The following is a 20009-nucleotide window of genomic DNA, read 5'->3' on the forward strand; positions in this document are numbered from 1 at the left end:
TTGAAAAGGTTGGCGTTCCCAACTACTATTCCCACCATGGTCATAAAACTGATGATGTCCATATTCAAATTCAGGTCGATATTCATTGTATTGGCTTCTATCATACCAGCTCGACATTCTTAATTGCAAGGGAATTCTACACAATCACAAACAAGGCCGACTCGAATCCACCAAAACAAACCTAAAGATTTCTAGCAAACAAAAAGCATGATGGCTCCACTTAGATTGTTTCTAGACCAGCTTCTATCTTTCGAAAGGGAATTCGTTGCAATTTGAGCAAACCCCTCTGGAATCAATCCGAGTCTAAGTAAGTTGAATTGAGGCGAGGGAAGCTCAGTGGAGCTTTGATACCCAAGGCCTCACCGCTATCATAAGGCGGCGCAGTCACGCATTCAACTCACAGAAACCATCATGAACTTTGGAGTGTGCTTAAAGAGCAACCAATATTTTTCGAACGAGTTTCCTATTAAGCTCGTTACCCTATCGGTCTCGTTCTATTCCAAATTTTAAGCTTGGGTTCGCGTTAGGTTTCGTTTTCCTAAGGCGGGCAAGGAGAGAGCGGTGATGAAATCCGAGCCCTTATCTTGTTTAGGCCAGGCCTTGCCCTTTACTAGGAAAATAAATACAGTCCGGTTCGTCCTCAAACAATTATCACCTTAAGGCAGACAGTAACCCGCTTGCAGGAGATTCGCGGGTGTTTCGATTGGACTTACCTCCCGTACCAGACGGGCGATGAACCGTTGTCGTCGACTCGGGCCACGACTCCTATGCCGTGTGCGAACCCGAGGGGCCGAGACGATATAGTAATCGTCGTCCTTCCCTGCACACAGTTTATATAATAATTTTTTTTTTTTTTTTAATAATAATACCCTTCCGTAGGGTTAAAAAAAAAAAATCCAATTGTTCAAAGTCCAAAGTCCAAAATAAATGGAAAAAAAAAATTACAGTTTTCCTCACACACTCTAAAAAATTTAAAAATTAAAAATTAAATCCTAAAATTGTCCTTTTTTTCTTCTCTTTTCGCTTTTCGCTTTAAGATTTTTCCTCTCCAAGTCCTTAGTTTTCACTTTGAACCTGCAAAATAAAGACAAAAAGAAACGTAAAAAGGAACAAACAATTCTAAAAAGATAATAAACCTAAAAAAAATAAATCAATCTATATATAAGTCCGCGTCGGCGGCGCCATTTTGTTGTAGTTTTGAAAGTGGTAGTAAAAAGTTCGTTGCTCGGACTTGTAAAGATTTAAAAATAAAAATATATACACAATATTTGTCACAATGGGCGAGAGGTACTGGGACTAATGATTCAGCCAATTTTCATAACATAGGGCTCAATGATTTATTCTCAACAATAATCGCTCAAAACATAAATTATATGGACTCTTATTTTGCCAAAGTAGATTTTCAAAACATTGATTGTAAGTCCTAAGCATGATGTATCAAAACACCTAAGCCAAGCATACATCATCAAATTAAATAACAACCAATTAATTCAAATCATATTTCAATTTTAAATTAATGCAAAAGTCTTAAAAAGAATTAATGAAATTACCCCAAGTATGCAGTTTGGCCTCCTCCGTCGTCCCAGTGTTGGGTTTTAGCTCATCATAGTAAAAATACTCTCAAAATAATTATTTATTGCTCAAAAAGTGGTTTACAAATGATGAAAAGGTGTAAAACAATTGAACAGAAAAATCGCAACAGAAATAACTGTTGCAAAGGCGTTGTTCAGTTGTTACAAGAAGAACGATAAATGATAACTGATGTTGTACGACTAACTACGACCCACGGGTGTGCGTCTTAGACACTGTTGATAAACGACTGCTGCTGCGAGTCCGTTCTTCGTGTTCTTCATCTTCATCAATGGCGGCAGCAGCAGCAGAGAGAAATCATGGTTCTCGATTCTGCAGCGTTCCTTCTCTCCTCCCAACTCTCGACAGCCTTCTACTCGACCCAAGGAGTTAATTTATACCCAACAGCAGCATTTAATCCCTCGCAATAACTCCATATAATTTTTCATTATTCGGTTTAAAGAAAAATATTCTAAAAATATTTTCTTCCCTGTTTTGTTTGATCACGCGTCTGCAGCTGAAAAATCACCTTAATTGTCTTCTAAACGGTCCAAAAGTGTGCTAGAGTCCTCGATGCATCATCATAACACGTCCGAATCCCTCAAAAATCCTCTCAAACCCGTGACTGCCCTGTTCTCTGATGATGACTTGTTTAACCGATTCTAGCCAAATTCGATCGACCAGAACGCTTGCAATAGGTTTATATATATCCTAGGAACAAGCTCACCAAGTTTCAGCCATTTAATCACCCTAAAACACCTTCAAAATTGGATCGAAAATTCTGTCAGTTGAAAGGAAGCTTTTCCCGCCAATTTTGATTTTTCAAATAAAGAAGATGACCTCCCCCTAATCCTGTACGGGTGTCCCTTTAGCAATTTGGGCTGAAATAGTAATTCTTGGGTGGAAATAGTAATTTTTCTGGGTTCCTCCGGGACATTTATGGGACGTTTCCGGTGCATTTCTGGGGTGCCTTTAATACTTTATCCTGGGGTGTAAATCATCACTTTTTGAGCAACTCTTTCCATACAAGGGTATTTTCTCCAAAAACACCTAAACAAACATAAAAACACAATATTAGTACAAAAATAGAGTTCCAACAATACAGACATTGAGGACAAATTAGACACAAAAATATGTCTATCACTTATGTCCTCCAATGATTATATAATCTAAACTCTCATTTCAATCATTGAAATATTCTCAGAGGACGTTATATAGTTGTTATTCACAAACCATTTTTCGTCAGAGCAATTTTTAAAGTGATTGAAACATAACATGACTTTCGTCACTAGGTAAAGATGAACTTGGCTAAAGCGAAAGCTTACCAACACATATTTCGAGAAATAGATAGTCGAGATAAACTCGACTCGAAATACCAGATGTGTATAATCTAAGCCTATATATCAAAACGACTTTTGTCTCAAGATAGTAGATAAATAGACTTTTGAGTGATAGATAAGTTCAAGGCTCCACATACCTTTTAGTCGATGAAGATCCACCAGTTCCTTGAGTAGTCATTCGTCTTGTATGATGATTGCCATGGAGTTTTTGAGCTCAACTACACTTTCTATCCTAGTCATATACCTTAGCTATAGTAGACTAGAAATCAAGACTTATAATTTTGATCACTAACATTTACAAACATGCTTGAGATAGCAACGCAAGAGAGTTCGACCGAGCAATGCTCTAACACAATTGTATCACAACTTTGACAACAATACTATGGTGATATATGTCACTCCCCTTAGTCAATACTTCATCTGTCAATGAAAACCACTCCCCCTTACATAATGATTTGTAAACCATACGTATTTGTAGTGTGAACTACACATTAATTCTCCCCCTTTTTGTCAATATAAATTGGCAAAGGTACGAAAACTAGTGGGATCCTCATGAAATTTTCATAGAGATACTTCATGACCAAAAGAGAACAACATATCAACTTGTTTCGATGATTTCACATAGTCAAAACTTAGTGTATTCATCAAGAAGTTTATAAAGATACAAGAAAACTCCTACAATATTCTACAGCCACACTCTGCACAAAGATTTGGAAATTAAGCACAAGTTCAGTTAAGAACTCTCCCCCATAAAATGTCAGTCCCGAAAGAACAACAAGAGCGACTTTACTTTTACAACAAAAGAAGGATTTCTTTGGACATTAACAAATCACATGGAACATGTGATTTGTTTGTAACCAATCACAACAAAAGAAGGATTTCTTTGTAACCAAAAATCTCAATTGAATTAACCACGAGGAAAATTTTCAATTCAATTGGCCTTGCTCGACATAAGAGAACTTACGGGGCCACACAGTACATACACAAAGATGTGGATCAGGGAAAGACCAATACTGCGGAATAATCAAAGATTCATCCTTTCTTCCATCAATATTTGCATAATGACATAATAGGCATAACTTTTGTGCTCACAATAATGGATATTCCAAACCCTAGTTATCCTTCTTAAAAACACAAGAATAAATTCTCATAAGAAGTTTCCTAGACAATAATCAAAAGAACAAAAAACAACTAAACAAAAACTATCAGAGTCCATGTTCGGAAACTTTATGGAATTCAAGACCTTCAAGCTTGTGACTGACAACATTGACAGCTTCTTCGGAGAAGATATCCTCCTTGAGAATATTCTTAACATGTGATTTCATGAGAACAAGGTCAGAGTTAACCTTTTTCAACTCAGTTCGTAACATATTAAGATCCTTCATAGAGTTTCCAAGCTTCGATTTTTCTTTCCCGAGATCATTGAGAAAACCATGAACCAGTTCAGCAGAAACCATCTCGGCATTTTCTCGATCTTGATGAGAATATGCATAAAAGCATGATGCACCAACCAAAATGAAGATTGTCAGCTTTAACAATGGTTATTTTCTTCTTTACTTCGAACTCGAAGTAAATAGAGTTAGCAACAAAATCTTCCGGCAAATTCCAAGAACCCGAAAGAGCAGCCATTCTAGATAAACAAGACCTGGAGTAAGCGTACTCAAGCAACAAGTTTTGGCATTTAAATGGTTTTTCAAGGAAATAGAGTTTAGGGTTTCCAAAGTTGGTCCGTGATAAGTAACATGGATACCCGTACGAACACAAACTTGACCTATGGCCGGAAAATACCCAAGAAGTGAACAATGAAAAACAGGAAAATTGCTTGTACACCAAAGTTTTGCTACGTGACAAATTCCACAATTTATAGCATAAGAGTAGCAATTTTTGACACAATAAAATTTCAAAAAGCAAAAATGAAATTTTGTCAAAACAAACAAATACTTATGCAAACATGTTTGTAAATGATAATCCGGCTAGGAATGATAAGAAAATAGCTAGAGAATCAGAAAAAACTTTGCCATCAAGTATACCTGATTATATCTCACTCAACCAGGAATTTTTGTGAGTGAGATTTCAACCTTGTGATTAATTAGCACAAGTATGAGCCTTGAGCTCATCAAATGAACGTTGTTTTCGGTTAAACCTCTTTCTCCTAATCTTTGGAGGAAAACCCTTTTGATGTGAAAAGTTATCATAAAATTTACTATCATCAAAATACGACGCATAACATGTATTCTTTCCTGAAGAATTTTGACCAGAGGGAATTGACAGCCTGTTAATGATTTCTTTATACCCTTCAATTATTAGATTTAGGTTGTCTTTCATATCTCCATTTTTGCTTCCTTCTTCTGGTACCTTTTTCTCATCAAGAACAACATTATCTCCATTTTTAATATAAGAAGATTCTTGAGTTATTCTTGGACGAATTGGTTTAGGAAAACTATTTCGAATTTGAACATTTGAGGAACACATCGAACTGACTTCCCTGGTAGGGTACACAGGGTGATTACTAAAACCAATTGATCTAGACATACGAATGTGGGTTACACCTTTGAGAATTAAATCTAAGGTGTGTTGAATACGAACAATAGAATTGTCATTCAACATAGATTTCCTCTTTTGTTCACCATGTCCTTTTGAATCACAAAAGAGATACACTTTCTGATCACCTGACTGATTAGATATGACAGTCTTAACACCATCGTTGGGAGATTTCTTCCTTCCATGTGATGTGGATATTCCCTGATTAGAGGAAGACACAAGCACATCATTTTCAACAGGAAGGGATTTCGATTTTGCTTCTGGAATTGAATTTCTTACAGTTAAATCAGAGGCAATTGGTATAGTGGACTCTTTGGAACATTCTTGAACATAGAGTTTACTCAAAATAAGTTCAATTTCCAAAGCATCCTCTTTGAGTTTTTCCTCAAGCAGAGTTTTTGAAGAACAGACTGAGGCGTTTTCCTCTCGAAGGACATTCAGAAGAGATTCACGCTCATTTACCATACCAACAAGAGCATTGAATCTGTGTTTCAACCGGTTGAAATTATCAGCCTGAATTCTAACAAGTTTTAGAATCACCGCACTCTCTTTGGATGTTTCCCTTTCAACATCAGAGTCAGACTCGTCAGTAAGGTAATCCGGGTAACACTTGTTAATGGAAGTCTGTTTCGTTGGAACACTAGGTTCGTCTATATTCGAGATTGACAAATATTTCTCTTTAATAGATTTCATAGAAACAAAACTTTTGTTTATGGTGATGCGTTTATCAGAGATAGCACTTCTGTCCATTATTCAGATGGCTACAAACACAAACTTATGAGGTCTTAAATGTGTTTTTCTGCTCTGATACCAATTCAAAAAGAGGGGGTCTAACAACCACACCAAATATTTCGTTTGGCAATCTGAATAGACAATCTCCAATATACTTTCAAGAGAATCAACTAAACAGACAGACTCAATCTATAGAAAAGTATATCAAAGATTTATATCTCAATTTATCAATTCAATCTGCAATCAAACAAATAGGAATTTGCGAGCCCGATTGAATAAGAGAAATAACTTGGACGACATCACAAACCAATATCCAAGTGTCAATCATTTCAATCAACAACTCAAGGTTCGGATTCAAAAACTGATTGAACTTAACGCACAACCTGTGATATTTCTATTATATAACAAAATATAATGCGGAAAAGAAATAACACAAACACCATAAATTTTGTTAACGAGGAAACCGCAAATGCAGAAAAATCCCGGGGCCTAGTCCAGCTTTGAACACCATATTGTATTAAGCCGCTACAGACACTAGCCTACTACCAAGGAACTTCGGACTGGAATGTAGCTGAGCCCTAATCTATCTCACACTGATCAAGGTACACTTGCGCTCCTTACGTCTCTGGACCCCAGCAGGATTTTACGCACTTGATTCTCTTAGATGATCTCACCCACGACTAAGAGTTGCTAGGACCCAAATTTTCGAAGACTTGATAAACAAATCTGTCTCACACAGCAAAGTTTATTGGAATAGATAAATCTGTCTCCCACAGAAATACCTATGAGTTTTATTCCGTCTTTTGATAAATCAAGGTGCACAGGAACCAATTGATAAACCGAAATTATATTCCCGAAGAACAACCTAGTATTATCAATCACCACACAATAATCTTAATCGTATAAAATCGAAACAAGATATTGTGGAATCACAAACGATGAGATGAAGATGTTTATGACTTATTTTAATCTTACCTATCGGAGATAAATCTCAATCAAATCTTAGCAAAGATAATACTCTATCACGATAGTAGAAGTAAGATCAGAACACACAACTACAGAGAAAATAGTTGGGTCTGGCTTCACAATCTCAATGAAGTCTTCAAGTCGTTAACCCACAGGATTTCGTGAAAAACCTAAGGTTAAAGGAGAATCGACTCTAGTCGCAACTAGTATCACACAGAAGGTGTGGGGATTAGGTTTCCTAGTTGCTATAGTTCTCACTTATATAGTTTTCAAATCAGTATTTGCAGTCTAAGTTACCTTGGTAACAAAGTATTCAATATCCACCGTTAGATGAAAACCTGATTAGATTCAAGGTAATATCTTTCAACCGTTAGATCGAACTTATCTTGTTATACACAAATGAAATGTACCTTCATTTAGGTTTGAGTAACCATACCTAAACGTCTACACTAGGTTGTCCCATCAGTAGTTAACCGAAGTTATCTATATGAATACTCTCATATCGAACTTATTCATCTTAACCACAGTTAGTTCAAATGAATCAAATGAAACTAGTTATAGAGTTGTTCAATTGTTATATTCTCATAGAAGTATATAAGAACACAATTGCAGAAAAATCGGTTTGATTCACTCGAATCAATTCATGAACATTATAGCCACGGTTTTCATATAATGCACTCCTTAATATATAAATGTATTAGTTCATGAACAAACCTATTTTAAAACTTTAACCACTCAAGTATGCAAACGGGTACGCATACTTAAAGTATCTGGACTGAGTTTGGTTTCGCCAGTATGCATACGTATACTTCTAAACACAGCAGAAATTCCCGGACCCAAACCCTTCGCCAGTACGCGTACGGATATGTGTACTTAGGCTCCCGGAATTTCACAACTAACATGTATGCATACTAAATTTCCGGTCATGGATCACATATATGCAAGCACGCATACTATGTTCATAATCCAGTGATGGTTAAGTGTTCTAAACTCTATTTCAATCATTGAAACATTCTTAGAGGATGACAATAGTTGTTTTCACGAACTATTAACATCAAAGAAATTTTCAATTTATTGAAATAATCATAATGGAACATTCCAAGTCTACACCAAATGATTGTATCATACAAACCATGTAAGATGTTACTTGGTGATTTTCACGTGATCATCTTTTAACTTTCGTCAAGAATATAAGATGAACTTGGTTGAAGCGAAAGCTTACCAACACATATTTCGAGAAATATGTAAGTGAGTTAAACTCATCTCAAAATCTCAAATGTGCATAATCGAATACTATATAGTAATACGACTTTTGTCTCAATAAAAGAGATAGAGTAGAAATAGACTTTCCTTGTGATAGATGAGTTTTAGTCTCCACATATCTTTCGTTGATGAAGTTCCACAAGCTCTCCTTAGTAGTTCTTCTTCTTCAAATGATGAACGCCGTGAAGTCCTAGTCTGAGACATTACTATAAGTAGACTAGAAATCAAGACTTATAGTTTTGATCATTAACATTGAAAAACAAGCTTGGGATAGCAACGCTTGCGAGTTTGACCGGGCAGTGCTCTAACACTTATAATTTACGAAATTCATCGGGGACCTTATTAAGCATATTTTATCAAACAAAATCCGAATTGATTACACTGATTTAATCATGTGATGCCCGGAAAATAAATAAAATTGGCAATTGAATTAGCAGTTTCATGGTAACCTCAAAAAGAAAATTAAAACCCCTAAATTTCCCATCGTTAATTTAATCAATCCAGCCCATAGAAAGTCGGTGTTTATCCAAATTACATGTATCTGTATAGTTGAAGAAGTCTAATTCTTCAATTCAATGTTTGCTCCCAATTCAATCTCTGTTGGTTAAAGTTACTCAATTGAAACCCTAATTTCAAAAGGAGAACCCTCTGGGAAAGCGAATCGGGGTTACGAACTATGTAAAGTGAACAAATAATGAAGTTGAAGTAAAACAATTTGGTTGAAGAATAATGTTCAGTCCGATGGATATACATTCATATTTTCCGTCTTCTTCATTTTCTGATAGCCTAAGTCGCAGAGAAAAAAAAAGAACCGAAAATTTCTTGGTAACTTTATACTCCCTCTATCCATTAATAGATGATATGTTCAATTTTAAATTTTTCCGTGCTGATAAGTGACCTATATCATTAAACAAGGGGATATTTCTTAAACTACCGTTTTGATTGATTATTGTTAGTTCAAAATATATATATAACCCGATATCCATGTTTATATTCATAATGGTTGATAGGTAAAAATAATTTGCTGGTTTCTGAGAAAATTGGAGAGTTGTGCGTATTGGAGAATCCTCAATTAAGAAAATTTCCTTAACCTTTGACAGATGCACTGCACGGGAATGTTTTGAGCTCGAGAGATCAATCTGTATGACTCGGTCCTAAACCAAGACAATGGTCGTTCCAGAATCAATTCGATCACAAAGAGGGATGAAGGTCGATCTGTAAGAGGGAAGCTGAGAATTGTGGGAGATCAATGATGATCGAAGGATTGTAGATGTGTTGGAGACTTATGCAAGTTTGATGAACCGTCAGTGAATTCTGATCAAATTGATTGAGTTATATTCAGTAGTGTTTGATTGAGATATGTTTAGTTGAGTTAAGTTATGTTGTCAAATCACAGGTTGATGAACCTATTTTTATTTTTTTGTTCAATAAGTATGACGATTTCAAAGGAGTGGAAGAATGTGGGAGTGGGAAATCGTGGTTGAACCAGTTCCACATTGCGCGGGAGACTTGGTCGATTGTCCATCCACTACTTTGCTAACTCCTTCAACTGCTATCATGACTTACTCACATTCTCATCATGGATGTACGAATACATCGCACGTGTTGTAGGACGCTAGACCAAAACCCTAGTGAATATCCCCCCATGTGACATGATTGACGTGTCATGTATGTGTTGTCTGCAAGGCAGACATGTATTTAATTGGCCAATAGTTGACTTGGATAGACCATGAGTCTTAAGCCTTGATGAGTGACAAGTGATTTATTTAAATGTTTTAACTGTCATTCCATATTTGTTTTAGCTATATTTCTTGCATGTTACCTTGTATTATGATTATTTTCTAGTTTATGTCTTTTGTTAGGTGAATCATCCGAAAAAGAAGTGAAAGGTACAAGCGTGAAGTTTACACGTGGGGAAGGGATAAAAACCAGAATAAAGTTGCTCAAAACTATAATTTCTTGTCATAATCTTGAAGAGGACGAAAACACGAAAACAACGCCGAAAGAATGATGTCAACCCAACTTCGTATAAGGAAGTTACGAACAAAATAAAAACTAGAGTTGTCGTTCTCCATAACTGACAGTTAACGCGTTGAAAACGTGAATTGTTAATGGCACCCACCAGTGTTAACAACAACCGTTGTTTCACTCGGGGCACTTCACCTTCCCAACTTCTTTACAAAGACATAATCAGTACATCACTGATGCTTTTGTTAATCATTACAGTTGGGGACTATTGACCCTGTGATGGTATAGGTCGAGGAAAAATCATCAAGACCTACAATGCTGCCAATATCAGAGATAGGGATGGAGGGAAATGAGAAATTGCTTGCTAGAAACAAACATAGATGATGGGTTGAGAAAAGTCTGTGATGTTGATGATCATATCGGTAACTGATGGGTTTTGGATTATCGAGTAAGGAGATGGTTGATTTCTGCTATTGAAGGTCTCTGTTGATCATGATGAAACTCGATGGGAACTGTAGGTTTTGATGACTGCTGTCATTATCGAGAGATGAAGATGGGTTACAGGTTAGGAAGTCAAGAAGGAGTAGGAGCTTTGGTTGATGACAATATGATCAGAAAATGGTTATGGAGTTGTACTCGAGTCTGTGGTGATAAAGGCATTGCTGCCATTGAATATGATCGGTAATTGTTATCACTGATGGTGATCGTGGTTCTTAACATCGATTAATGGAAATGAAACATGTGTGTATTGAGAATGTTGTTGTTAATAACAGATGGTGGCCGAGCTTGAGAGAAGGTTTATGTGGTTGGTATCACCGAGAATAAATAATGGTAACATATGGTGAGGAACCATGGACGCTAGTGGTGGTTGGAGTGTATTGGATATTTTGATTAATTAATATGAAGATTTGAAGATAATTGATAATGGACAAGTGGGAACTCTTAGTTCTTCTCACTCTCTTCTTGATAACTTAATGTTTCATCTTACTTTCTCTCTCTATTACATTGTCAATATAAGATCATAAAGATAATAGGATACGTGGCACACTAGTGTCCACCTATTATTTTACTAATACTTATATTCTTACACTCCTATTACATTTGAACATTACATTAACACTCAACAATATCCTCCTTAATGTGATGTTCCACAACTCTGATTAATTCACAAAAATTTTGAAACTTTCCTTTGGGAAGTGCCTTGGTGAATATGTCCGTCGATTGGTCTTCCGTCTTGCAATACTTGAGTTCTATCTCACCTTCTTCAGCCGCTTCTCGAATGAAGTGATACTTGGAAAAGCTGGAGTCTAACAACCTCACCCAATATTTCGCTTAGAAATCTGTATGGACTTAATCCAATATACTTTTAAGAGAATCAACTAGACAGTCAGACTCAATCTTAATAAAAAGTATATCAAAGAATTATATCTCAATTTTTCGATTCAATCCATAATCAAGCAAATAGGAATTTACGGGCCTGATTGAATACAATAGAAATAACTTGAACAATACCAAAGACCAATGTTTAAGGATCAATCAATTTCAATCAACAATCAAAGGTTGGATTTACCAACTGATCGATTCAATGCACAACCTGTGACATTTCAATTATATAACAAAATATAATACGGAAAAGAAATAACACAAACACCAGAAGTTTTGTTAACGAGGAAACCGCAAATGCAGAAAAACCCCGAGACCTAGTCCAGATTGAACATCACACTGTATTAAGCTGGTACAAACACTAGCCTACTACAAATTAACTTCGGTCTGGACTGTAGTTGAACCCTAATCAATCTCATATTGATTCAAGGTACAGTTGCGTTCCTTATGTCTCTGATCCCAGCAGGATACTACGCACTTGATTCCTTTAGTTTATCTCGCCCACAACTAAGAGTTGCTACGACCCAAAGTCGAAGACTTGATAAACAAATCTGTCTCACACAGAAAAGTCTATAGGAATAGATAAATCTGTCTCCCACAGAAATACCTACGAGTTTTGCTCCGTCTTTTGATAAATCAAGGTGAACATGAACCAATTGATATACCAGACTTATATTCTCGATGAACAGCCTAGAAATATCAATCACCTCACAATAATCTTAATCGACTGGCGAAATAAGATATTGTAGAATCACAAACGATGAGACGAAGATGTTTGTGACTACTTTTCTATCTTGCACCTATCAGAGATATAAATCTCAATCCAATCTTACGATTGCACTCAATCACGATAGAAATAGCAAGATCAGATCACGCAACTACAGAGAAAATAGTTGGGTCTGGCTTCACAATCCCAATGAAGTCTTCAAGTCGTTAACCTACAGGGTTTCGTGAAAAACTAAGGTTAAAGGAGAATCGACTCTAGTTTATGCAACTGGTATCACACAGGAGATGTGGGGATTAGGTTTCAGTTCTCCTTTATATAGTCTTCCAAATCAGGGTTTGCAATCTAAGTTATATTGGTAACAAAGCATTCAATATTCACCGCTAGATGAAAACCTGATTAGATTCAAGCTAATATCTTTCAACCGTTAGATCGAACTTAGCTTGTTATACACAAATGAAATGTAACTTCGTTTAGGTTTGAGTAACCGTACCTAAACGTGTACACTTAGTTGGTTCAACAATAGTTAACCAATAGTTAGCCATATGAGCACTTTCTTATCAACCTTATTCATCTTCACCATAACTAGTTCAAATGACTCAAATGAACTAGTTAGAGAGTTGTTCAATTGCTTAGATCATAGAAGTATACAAGACACAATCGAAGGAAAATGAATTTTGATTCACTCGAATCGATTCATGAACATTATAGCTACGGTTTTCAAAGATTGCATTCCTTATTAAATAAATGTTTTAGTTCATGAACAAACCGACTTTAGAAAGTAACCTACTTAAGTATACAAACGGGTACGCGTACTTAAGTAACCGAATTGAATTTGTTTTTACTTTCGAACTCCGGCAGAAATTCACGGACGTGAACTTTCCGCCAGTATGCATACGGGTACGCATACTTGCTCGGATTTCCAACAACCGCCAGTACGCATACAGGTACGCATACTTTGAGTTCCCGGTTTTGGACTTTTACACAAATGTGAGAACGCACTAAGTTTATATCCAAAGATGGTTACATGTTCTAAACTCTCATTTCAATCATTGGAACTTTCTTAGGGGATGTTATATAGTTGTTATTCACAAACTATTTTTCATCAAAGCGATTTTTAAGTTATTGAAATAATCAACATGACTTTCGTCACGAGTAAAGAAGAACTTGGCCAAAGTGAAAGATTACTAACACATATTTCGAGAAATAGATAAGCGAGATAAACTCGGCTCGAAATAACAAATGTGTATAATCAAAGTCTATATAGCAATACGACTTTTGTCTCAAGATAGGAGATAGAATAAATAGTTTGAATGATAGATAAGTTCCAGTCTCCACATACCTTTTTGTCGATGAAGTTACACAAGTTCCTTGAGTAGTTCTTCGTATTCGCATAATGAACGCCATGGATTATAGAGCTTAACTACACTTATTATCCTAGTCCGAGACTTAGCTATAAGTGGATTAGAAATCAAGTCTTATAGTTTTTGCAACTAAACTTGACAAACAAGATTGAGATAGCAACGCTTGTGATTCACTCGAATCGATTCATGAACATTATAGCCACGGTTTGCAAAGATTGCATTCCTTATTAAATAAATGTTTTAGTTCATGAACAAACCGACTTTAGAAAGTAACCTACTTAAGTATGCAAACGGGTACGCGTACTTAAGTAACCGGATTGAGTTTGTTTTTACTTTCAAAATCCAGCAGAAATTCACGGACGTGAACTTTCCGCCAGTATGCGTACGGGTAGGCATACTTACCCGGATTTCCAACAACCGCCAGCACGCGTACAGGTACGCATACTTTGGGTTCCCGGTTTTGGACTTTTACACAAATGTGAGAACACACTATGTTTATATCCAAAGATGGTTACATGTTCTAAACTCTCATTTGAATCATTGAAACTTTCTTAGAGTATGTTATATAGTTGTTATTCACAAACTATTTTTCATCAAAGCGATTTTCAAATTATTAAAATAATCAACATGACTTTCATCACGAGTAAAGATGAACTTGGCAAAAGTGAAATCTTACCAACACATATTTCGGGAAATAGATAAGCGAGATAAACTCGGCTCGAAATAGCAAATGTGTATAATCGAAGTCTATATAGCAATACGACTTTTGTCTGAAGATAGGAGATAGAATAGATAGACTTTTGAGTGATAGATAAGTTCAAGTCTCCACATACCTTTTTGTCGATGAAGTTCCATAAGTTCCCTGAGTAGTTCTTCGTCTTCGCATGATGAACGCCATGGAGTCTAGAGCTTAACTACACTTATTATCCTAGTCCGAGACTTAGCTATAAGTGGGATAGAAATCAAGACTTATAGTTTTGGCAACTAAACTTGACAAACAAGCTTGAGATAGCAACGCTTGTGATTCAATCGAATCGATTCATGAACATTATAGCCACGGTTTGCAAAGATTGCATTCCTTATTAAATAAATATTTTAGTTCATGAACAAACCGACTTTAAAAAGTAACCTACTTAAATATGCAAACGGGTACACGTACTTAAGTAACCGGATTGAGTTTGTTTTTACTTTCAAACTCCAGCAGAAATTCACGGACGTGAACTTTTTTCCAGTATGCGTACGGGTACGCATACTTACCCGGATTTCCAACAACCGCCAGTACCCGTACATGTACACATACTTTGGGTTCCCGGTTTTGGACTTTTACACAAATGTGAGAACACACTATGTTTATATCCAAATATGGTTACATGTTCTAAACTCTCATTTCAATTATTGAAACTTTCTTAGAGGATGTTATATAGTTGTTATTCACAAACTATTTTTCATCAAAGCGATTTTCAAGTTATTAAAATAATCAACATGACTTTCATCACGAGTAAAGATGAACTTGGAAAAAGTGAAATCTTACCAACACATATTTCGGGAAATAGATAAGCGAGATAAACTCGGCTCGAAAGCAAATGTGTATAATCGAAGTCTATATAGCAATACGACTTTTGTCTGAAGATAGGAGATAGAATAGATAGACTTTTGAGTGATAGATAAGTTCAAGTCTCCACATACCTTTTTGTCGATGAAGTTCCATAAGTTCCCTGAGTAGTTCTTCGTCTTCGCATGATGAACGCCATGGAGTCTAAAGCTTAACTACACTTATTATCCGAGTCCGAGACTTAGCTATAAGTGGGCTAGAAATCAAGACTTATAGTTTTGGCAACTAAACTTGACAAACAAGCTTGATATAGCAACGCTTGTGATTCAATCGAATCGATTCATGAACATTATAGCCACGGTTTGCAAAGATTGCATTCCTTATTAAATAAATATTTTAGTTCATGAACAAACCGACTTTAGAAAGTAACCTACTTAAATATGCAAACGGGTACACGTACTTAAGTAACCGGATTGAGTTTGTTTTTACTTTAAAACTCCAGCAGAAATTCACGGACGTGAACTTTTTTCCAGTATGCGTACGGGTACGCATACTTACCCGGATTTCCAACAACCGCCAGTACCCGTACATGTACACATACTTTGGGTTCCCGGTTTTGGACTTTTACACAAATGTGAGAACACACTATGTTTATATCCAAATATGGTTACATGTTCTAAACTCTCATTTCAATCATTGAAACTTTCTTAGAGGATGTTATATAGTTGTTATTCACAAACTATTTTTCATCAAAGCGATTTTCAAGTTATTAAAATAATCAACATGACTTTCATCACGAGTAAAGATGAACTTGGCAAAAGCGAAATCTTACCAACACATATTTCGAGAAATAGATAAGCGAGATAAACTCGGCTCAAAATAACAAATGTATATAATCGAAGTCTATATAGCAGTACGACTTTTGTCTCAAGATAAGAGATAAAATAGATAGACTTTTGAGTGATAGATAAGTTCAAGTCTCCACATACCTTTTTGTCGATGAAGTTCCACAAGTTCCTTGAGTAGTTCTTCGTATTCGCATGTTGAATGCCATGGAGTGTAGAGCTCAACTACACTTATTATCCTAGTCCGAGACTTAGCTATAAGTAGACTAGAAATCAAGATTTATAGTTTTGGCAACTAAACCTGACAAACAAGCTTGAGATAGCAACGCTTGTGAGTTCGACCGAGCAGTGCTCTAACAATACTTGAGTTTGATGTGCCTTGCTCTACAATGCTCGACTGAATTTTTGGACATAACAATTGCCAATTTATTGTCACAAAAAAAATTCGGTGCACCCTTCTTGTTTCTCTTGGATGTCTTCCATGATTTTTCTTAAACATATTACATGAGATGTAGCTATTGATGCCGAAATGTACTCTTTTTCCACCGTGAAGAGAGATACGGTTTCTTGCTTCTTCGATGCCCATGTAAATATACCTGAACCAAGAGAAAAATCATACCCCAATGTACTCTTCATGTTATCAACATGCTCCCAAGTCGCTATCACAATAGTCAACTAATTTGACATCCAAATTCCTAAAATACATGATTCCAAAATTGATTGTTCCTTAAGTATACCTTAATAACTTCTTTGCCGCGCCAAGATGTAGATGACTAGGTGAACTCATGAACCTAGAAAGTATACTCGAAGCAAACATGATGTCGGGTCTTGTATATGCAAGGCACAACAAGTTTCCAATAAGACCTCTATAATAAGTCTCATCAACTTTTGTTACTCCATCATCTTTCTTGAGTTTCTCATTTACTACAAGTGGTGTTGATGTGGGGTTACAACCAAGCATACCAAATTTCTTCAACACCTTTTCGGCATACTTTCTTTCAGAAATGAACACTCCATTTTCACTTTGGTGAACTTCAATACCAAGGAAGTACTTGAGAAAACCCATGTCACTCATCTCATATTTCATCATCATTTTTCTCTTAAATTGATCAATCATATGAACATTATTACCCGTAAAAATAAGGTCATCAACATACAAAGCAACAATGAGAATAGACATACCTTGTATCTTCACATATAGTGTAGGTCCACCCTTGCTTTTGTTGAAGTTTTTCCTCTTGAAGTATACATCTATCTCACTATACCAAGCTCTTGGTTCTTACTTTAGGCCGTACAAAGCTTTTTTCAACTTGTATACCTTGTCTTCTTCTCCTTTAATCACAAACCTTGTGGTTGTTCCACATTGACCTCTTCCTGGAGTTTTCCATTCAAAAATACTGATCTCACATCAAGTTGATGTGATAACCAACCTCTTTGAAAAGCCACAACAATCACGGCTCTAATAGTGTCAAGACAAGCAACAAGTGCAAAAGTCTCATTGTAGTCGATGCCGGGTTTTTGAAAGTATCCCTTTGCCACCAACCTTGCTTTGTGCCTTTGAAACGATCCATCTGCATTGTACTTCACCCTGTAGATCAATTTTACGCCAATAATTTCTTTATCACTTGGCGTTGCTACTTTCTCCGATGTATCGTTCTCATCAATGACAAAAACTTATTCTTCCATAGCTTTTATCCAAATCGGTTCCTTTGATGCTTCTTCAAATTTTTCCGGCTCAACTGTACAATAGTTACATCTTTCATACACTTAACTCAACCTTTGCATCTTTTTTGGTCATGTTGGTGGTGATGTTGATGCATTAGTACTCGGAGACATATTTGGAAATGCTCTTTGTCTTGTATTTGGTGGTGTTTGAGGTAGTTCTTCCTCATTTTCTTCACCTTCATTTGTTGCTGAAGTTTCTTGCTCTTCATCAATAATGGTTCTCTTTTCGATTGTACCTTCTTCCCAATTCCATGTGTTAGAGCACTGCTCGGTCGAACTCGCAAGCATTGCTATCTTAAGCTTGTTTGTCAGGTTTATTTGTGTTAGAGAATTGCTTGGTCGAACTTGCAAGCGTTGCTATCTCAAGCTTGTTTGTCAAGTTTAGTTGATCAAAACTATAAGTCTTGATTTCTAGTCTACTTATAGCTATGTCTCGTATTAGGATAGAATGTATAGTTGAGCTTTAGACTTCACGGCGTTCATCGATTGAAGACGAAGATCTACTGAGGAGAGCTTAGAGGAACGTCATCAACAAAAAGTATGTGGAGACTAAAACTTATCTATCACTCATAAGTCTATTGTATTTTATCCTAATGAGACAAAGTCGTATAGCTATATAAACTTTATATTATACACATTTGATATTTCGAGCTGAGTTTAACTTGGTTATCTATTTCTCGAAATATGTGTTTGTAGCTTTTTGCTTTAGCTACGTTCATCATATTCTTGACGAGTTTAGTCGGAAACAATTTATTTGTTGGAAACTAAATAATAAGTCAAAAGATGATCATGTGAAAATTGCCTTGAAACATCTTACATGATTTTATGAGACAATTATTTGATGTCGACTCGGAAAGTTTTGTATTGATCATTTGATCACTTGAAAATTACTTATAAGCTAATAGTTTGTGTGAGACAACTATTGCCGTCTTTAAAGGATGTTTAATGATTGAAATGAGATTTTAGAACAATTAACCTTTGTCTTGATACAACACATTATGCATACCAGTATGCAAACTGTTGTGGTATGATTCAGGTCCGGGAACCTTGTTTGCGTACCTAGTATGCGAACGGTTTTAATTGTTAAAGTCCGGGAACCAAGTTTGCATACCAATATGCGAACGGTTCTACCTCAGTTAAGATCCGGGACAGCAGTATGCATACCGGTTTGCAAACTGCTGGACAAGACCAAAGTCCAGAAGTTATAGTTTGCCTACCTGTTTGCAAACTTAGTGGTTAAATCTCTAAAACCGGTTAAGTATGTCTTTCATACTCATGAACAAATACATTTATGAATTAAGGAATGCAATCTTTGCAAATCGTGGCTTAATGTTCATGAATTGATTCTCATTAATCAATCCGATTTTGATTCAATTGGTTCATATATATTTCTGTGAAATAGTGAAAAATTGAACAACTTTATTTGAAACACAATTAGATTAATTTGATTATCTTTCATGATTGATTGATCATTATTGTTGACCTAGAATTGTTAGATGAATGTGGTTAAGACAAAAGTGTTCATATGGATAACTTCAGTTAACTATTATTGAGCCAACTCAATATTTTAGGTACGATTACTAAAAAAAGTATATTTCATTTGTGTGTAACAAGCTAAGACCATCTAACGGTGGAGAGATATTGCTTTGGTTTTAAGCAGACTTAGCTTGAATCTTAAATCAGGTTTTAATCTAACGGTGAATATTGAATGATTTGTTACTAAGCTATCTTAGATTTGATTAAAAGCAAGCCCTGATTTGAAAGACTATATAAGGGATAACTCTACCAACTGGAAAACCTAATCCCGGCACTTTCCTGTGTCCTAGATGCGACTAGAGTCGATTCTCCTTTAACCTAGTTTTTTTCCAAAACCATTATAGGTTAGCGACTTGAAGACTTCATTTGGGATTTGTGAAGCCAGACCCAACTATTTTCTCTATAGTTGTGTGATCTGATCTTACTTTTTCAGTTGTATTGAGTTTTATCTTCTCTGAGATTTACTCGAGATTTATCTTCGATAGGTAAGAATCTTAGGAT

The sequence above is a fragment of the Papaver somniferum genome, chromosome 8 (genome assembly GCF_003573695.1).
Source record: "Papaver somniferum cultivar HN1 chromosome 8, ASM357369v1, whole genome shotgun sequence".
Lineage (NCBI taxonomy): Eukaryota > Viridiplantae > Streptophyta > Magnoliopsida > Ranunculales > Papaveraceae > Papaver > Papaver somniferum.